The sequence below is a fragment of the Macadamia integrifolia genome, chromosome 14 (genome assembly GCF_013358625.1).
Source record: "Macadamia integrifolia cultivar HAES 741 chromosome 14, SCU_Mint_v3, whole genome shotgun sequence".
Classification (NCBI taxonomy): Eukaryota; Viridiplantae; Streptophyta; class Magnoliopsida; order Proteales; family Proteaceae; genus Macadamia; species Macadamia integrifolia.
This window is the reverse complement of record NC_056570.1, coordinates 24,509,373-24,515,606: the sequence shown is the minus strand read 5'-3', so window position 1 is coordinate 24,515,606 and position 6,234 is coordinate 24,509,373. Positions and strand designations below refer to the sequence as shown.

Here is a 6,234-nt window from a genome sequence, read left to right as displayed (position 1 = left end):
CAGGTACGATTATAATTACAAACTTAGCAAAGGGCCTGAGTGTTATATATGAAACATCCAATGGAGAGGAGTGTAATTCACTCTTTATTATAAAGTTCTTCCAAAAAAGGCCTTCCATGACAATAAAAAAGAAATGGGCAGGGCCAAGAGGTCTACCTCCGGGCAGCCACCTTTAGTCCACTAAATTATTTTTTTGAGTAATTTACATTCTATCTCCTGTACTTTGCTCTTATTACAAATATCCCCTTATGTTTTTAGAAATTGCATCTCGTTATAGTATGTTAGTTTTTAATTACTAGTAGACTCACTCCGTTAAGTTTGTCTAATATTTCAATAATACTCATATTACCTTTCAATATTGTGTTTTGTCTATTTTACCCTTTCAAAACAAACCCTTGATATAGGAGGTCAATCCTTTCTACTTCAACCCACCCCACTCTATCTTCTCTGGCGAAAGGTGAATGACGTACAAAATGCAAAACTAAGGCTACCTCTTCTCCGACGATGTTTGAGTAAATCTACTCTAATTTGTGAATTTCAAGAGTCAAGACCCCATTCTCTGAACTCCGAAGACTCACAACAAGAGAATCTGAATTTTTCAGTTGTTTGTGAATGAAGAACTAAGAAGCCATAGGTGCTAACGAGTTCTTGTCATCAACGAAGCTAATTGAGCACTTTTGCAAATCAAAGGTAGCCTTTTTCCCCCTTGAATCTATTTATTATTTGTCATTAATTTGGACTTTAGGTCTAGGGTTTTAGAAAAAGAAGAGTTTAAGGGCATTCCACACAATCTACTTCACCCATCTCACGCATAGAATCAAATTGGTGCTGCTAATTCATTAACTTAGAATTAAAAACCAAATTCGGATCAATTTTTAATGACGGATTTGAGTTTCAATTTTTTTATTTTTTTGGTAAGGATTCTAATTCTAGCACCCTTAACTTGTGGATATCCATTAATATTTTTCTTTGTTTCTCAGAAGCTTTATATGCACTTAGACATCCTTATTTCTAGTATGGGATTTTTCATCTTTCTATTAGAGGAATAGGCAGCTTCTGCGAGGACTATGTGTTCTTACTTGTCCTCGCATGGTGGCCTTGCTATTCATTGCAATAAATTAGACTTGGTTTCCATTCCTCAGTTATGGGATCTGTTTTGGATCTTGATTATGTATCAACAACTGACAAGCTTTGAAACAATGCTCCAATTACCAAGGTAAGCATAAGTGTGGAAAGTCTGAAATTGTACAGAGATGGAGTAGACAATATTTAAAAACCGACTCTGTGAAGAAAGTGAAAATTTTTAATGAAAATAGAGTGCTATGTTCCCAATTCAAATTTTTGATGCACTGACTGAGTTCAAAAAATGTTCAAACAATTGTGCTTCTTCTTGTTTAGTCAAATTCTCAAAAGGAAATTAGACTGGGTTTAGATTGATGGAGACCCACATAGAATCAACATGCATTAGGGATGTGTTTTTTTTTTTTGCATATAGTCTAATATTTATTTATCTTTGTTTTCTATTGTTATACTACTCTTAGTACTTACTTCAAGCAATTTGCCTTGTCCTCTTTGTCTTTGTCCAGCAATGACTGTTATAATTTCCCTAGAATCTAATTAGCGTGGGAAAGTGTTCAGAAAATATATTGACTCGGACATGTATGCATACTTGGACATGGTTTCTGACATCTACAATTGAGTCATTAAGCATACCTATAGGATGAAATGTCAGATTTAAGATCAAACATGTGTCTAATAATGAACTTGTTATTGAGGTAGTAAATGATTGTACCATATGTATCATTTGTTTGGTTTGGGTGTACTAGATGTAATAAAATTACAAGTGTATGCTTGAAGTTAGCCATGGTCATGTGGATAACCATTTAGTGAATGACTACACGAATGCCATTGTCCATAGAGAAGATCTTAAGGAATTTGATTCCACAGTTGATGGTATTACCCAAAGAAGACAGACTAGTGCAGGAATTCGTAGGAAAAACAGCCTTTTAGAAGGGGTGGTGGTGCTTGGAAAACTATGATTGGTGCTACAAGAAGTGGTAGTGTTTCTATTGGTAGTGCTTCTACTATTGCTATTACTACTGACAAAAGAAAAGCTTTTGCCAATGCTATTGCTACTATTGTCAATGGAAGAGCTAATGGTACAGTGATACAAGTGTTGCAAATAGTAATAACTTGACAAGGGCCTCTGAGGTGTTGAAGACAATTAGTGATAGTGCTACTAATTCTAAAGAATCATTCCAATCCAATCAATTCCAATGAAGATTGGGATCAACAGAGTGAAGATAATGTTGATGATGAAAGTTCGAGGGAAGAAAATCTGTCTGATGGGACTACTTCTGAAAGGGAGTAAGAGGAAATTAGTGATGATAGCCGTCAGGATGCTATATATCAGCTTGATTCTAAAGATGATGTTATTGGTGATGTTAATAAACTGAAGTTTGAAGAAAGGGCTACATTTAAAAATGTGAACCATTTCAGGGCACATCTTCAGAATTTTGTGATTCATGAATGTTTTCAGATTGTGAGACAAAAAAATGAGAAAGCCAGGATAATTGCTATATGTAAGGAAAAAGGGTTGTACATGGAGTGTACATGCATCGCCAACAGCGAATGGAAATTCAAATATGATTAAGACATTTAATCAAAAGTATTCATGTATCAGAGACATAAAAAAATAATAGTGCTATATTGAAGTGGATAGTTGAGAAGCTTGCTCCTCAACGTAACTCTAATCCAGACTTAATTGTGTAGGTAATAACTACTTATTTAAGGGAAAATAACAAAATTGGTCTCCTATACATGAGGGTGTATAGGGGAAGTAACATGGCCCTAGAAATGAATGCAAGAAAATATAATTTGTCTTATTCAAGATTACCTAAATATGGTGCTTTGATTTTAAAGAAAATGGCTAGCAGTTTCAAGCTATAGTATGAGAGACAAAACATGAGAGAGAATCCTAAGTTCAAGAGGTTGTTTGTCACTTTTAAACCATGCATAGAAGGTTTCATTAAAGGATGTGGACCACTTATTGGTCATGATGGCTACCACCTCAAGGGTAGATATGGTGGAGCGCTATTGGTTGTTGTTTCTATTGATACGAACAATGCTTTGTACCCCATTGCTTATCATGTTATTGAAGTTGAATGTAAAGAAAGCTAAATATTTTTTCTTAAATCAATACATGACGCTCTTGGAAGTAGTAGTGAAGACTTGATTCTGACATTCATGTCAAACAAACAGAAGGTATTTAGTACATCTTATATTATTATGCTTTTAAACCTATTTCCTGTTGTGTTGATAAATAATTCTTGATTTTCTTTGGTGCAGGGACTATTTGAAGGCTATCAAGGAAATTAACATGGAATCATATGAGTGGTTGGAGAAAGAACCCACAAGTTCTGGTCTAGGCAGCATTTGACATTGGATCAAAGAGTGATCATGTTACAAACAATACTACAGAATCTTTCAACCAAGATATCAGCTTTAAGAGACAAGTAAATTATGACTATGATTGACCAAATAAGGATTTTGTTGATGGATAGGGTTGTTTAAATTAAATCAATATGAGCTTAGTTGTGTGTATGATGATCCAATCATGTATGTGGTCAATAAAAACTAGAGAAGATTCGACAGAAGTCTAGGGACTGCGTAGTCCATTCATCAAGTCCATATGCATTTGAGGTGGTAGATTTCCATCAAAATAGATTTGTAGTGTATTAAATAGATCGAACATGTGGGTGTAGAGTATGGGAATTTACTGGGTTGCCATGTATACATGCAAGAGCAGCTATGTCACACATGCGATTAACTATTGAGAACAACTGTGATGAATTCTATAATGTCATGAGATGTATAGAAATGTATAAAGAGTTGATCCAATAGCTTCTAGATTTGAATTATTTGATAATTACTTACATCAATGGGATCTCACAGCCTCTTGACCTTAAAAGGAGATGCAGTAAACCTCACAAAAATAAAAAGAAAGAAGTTGATGAGGCATCTGGTAGTGTGTTCAGGAAAATATCATCAAGCGTAAAATATGACATATGAGAAAAAGTAAGCCACAACAAGAGGACTTTTGAAGGAGATGATGTGAATGGGAAGAAGGCTTCTACTAGTAGGACAGTTGGTGTGAAGGTATGACTAATATTTTTTTGTTGATATTAGTTCTACTACTAAGACAGATGTGACTGAAATATTCTTACTTATATAGAGAAAGCACAGGGATGATCATAAAGGGACTAATATATGCAACTTTTAAAGAATGAGCAGGTCAAAGACATCTGTTATGAACACACAAAAGACTGCACAAGAGAGAACCATATAACAATTGACACCCAAGTACGTAAGGAGTAAAACAGCAAAAGCAATAGCAATTGCAGAAGCTAATAAAAATGAATGATTAGGTTATAGTGAGATGACAAAGTTGGACATGCAGAGGAAGAGATTGGGACTAAATTTAGTTTGGCAACCAAGGTGTTGTAGTGTCAACGAATTGGGGGATTTGAAACAATGAAGTATATTTTATTTGATTTAAAGTTGTGTATTGTTTAAATACAATGTGTGAGATTTTGAATATGAACAGTTTCTTTAAAGTTTGGAATGATAACTATGATATTATGTTATTGTTTATAGGTTCATTAAAAGTTATTTTATATACAAGTCCATCAATAAGCTCCCGTAGTAACAGAAATGTTGTCAAATTTTTCTCATGAGGTTTAGACCATTATTTTGAATGATTTTTATGACAGTATTTTGATAATGTAAGTACAGATATATGCAACAAGGTCTTGTTTGAAGAGAAATGATGTCTATTAAAAAATGAGACTCAAATCATTTTTCATCTAAAATGAATTAGTAGAACTCATAATATGTTTGTATGCTAATAAAAAAAATCAGAAAGAAGACACAACGGGCTTAACAACATAAAAAATTATATTTAATTAATACTAGAACTTGTTCCTTGTTCCTAATGAGCTCAAAACCTTACAACTTTTTAATATATCTACCCTATTGGAAGTTTTTTTATTTCATTTTTCAACTAATGACAGCAAATAAACAACCTCAAGAACACAAATTATAATCTTAATTGTTCCATAAGATTTCTCCACACTTTTCTTTAAAGCACACATATCTTCCTTCATCTGTTGATCTTCTTGAAATATTTCACCAACATTTGTCTAGGAATTGCTTGTCTTAGGATTACGTTTAATAATAGGCAGTAGGCTTGGAGAATCTGTAGGTTCACACCATGAGAAAAATCCACAACCATTGGATGCATATGGGCAGTAGTAAGATAATTTGTTCGAATGGCTACTTGACTCTGATATATGTACTAATGCCCTTTTTGGTTTTTGACATTTCCTTCGTATGTTGACATACTTTGATGAACCTTCAATATTGCCATTAACATTTGATATTGACTAGGTAGCTGATCTTGTTAGTCCGTTCTTGCAAGAAAACGAGCATAATTCTTCTACTTCTTAATCTTAAATATTATTTCCCCACTTAATGGATAACCATTTGCTTTTTTATCTTCAAATTAAACATTAAAACATATAAATTCCAAATTTTTGTAACAACAACAATTTGGGTGAAAATAAAACAAATTAATCCTGCATTAGGATAAATGTTAGCATTAGCATATGGGGCAGCATCTATGATGCATAGGCTAATTCATTTGATTTTAGTGGTTGGTGATGTTGATAGTGATAATGGTGTTATGGAGGAAATCAATTAAAAATGACCAAAGAGACCTTATCATTAGACAAATTCGGATATACGGTTGCATTAGGACATTTGGAAGCATTCACAAACAACATCATAAACATAAGTTAACATTATTCTTTAAATATAACTAAGACATGGATCCATCACAAGGGACCAATACCTATTTTTAGAGACAAATATGATCAGCTTAATGGTTTGGCTACCAAGTAAAATTAGATACCTTGCAGGTATAATTTGGTTACTAATTCACAAATAATCGAATCTTACAAGTGGATTTGATAACATACAACCTTCAAGAATATCAATAAGAGATGAGAGTAAGAGCTGATATTATCATTCAGTGTAGTGGGTGGAAGCAATCCTAAAAATCTCAGGCCAATCTAATGGATAAAATTATCAGATTTCTCAACTCTTGATTTAGGGGTCAGTTGAAGAGATTTTTTTTTTAGTTTTGTTTTTGTTTGGTTTTTTTTTTTTTTTTTT

General features: G+C 33.3%; 1 long non-coding RNA gene across 1 annotated transcript; it reads left to right on the top strand.

The window, feature by feature from the left end:
* The first annotated feature begins 442 nt into the window (after positions 1-442).
* On the top strand, positions 443-3,900 carry LOC122060465. The gene is made up of 2 exons (XR_006134409.1): positions 443-690; positions 3,349-3,900. It is a non-coding gene; the product is annotated as an uncharacterized LOC122060465 (long non-coding RNA).
* Positions 3,901-6,234: the final 2,334 nt, after the last annotated feature.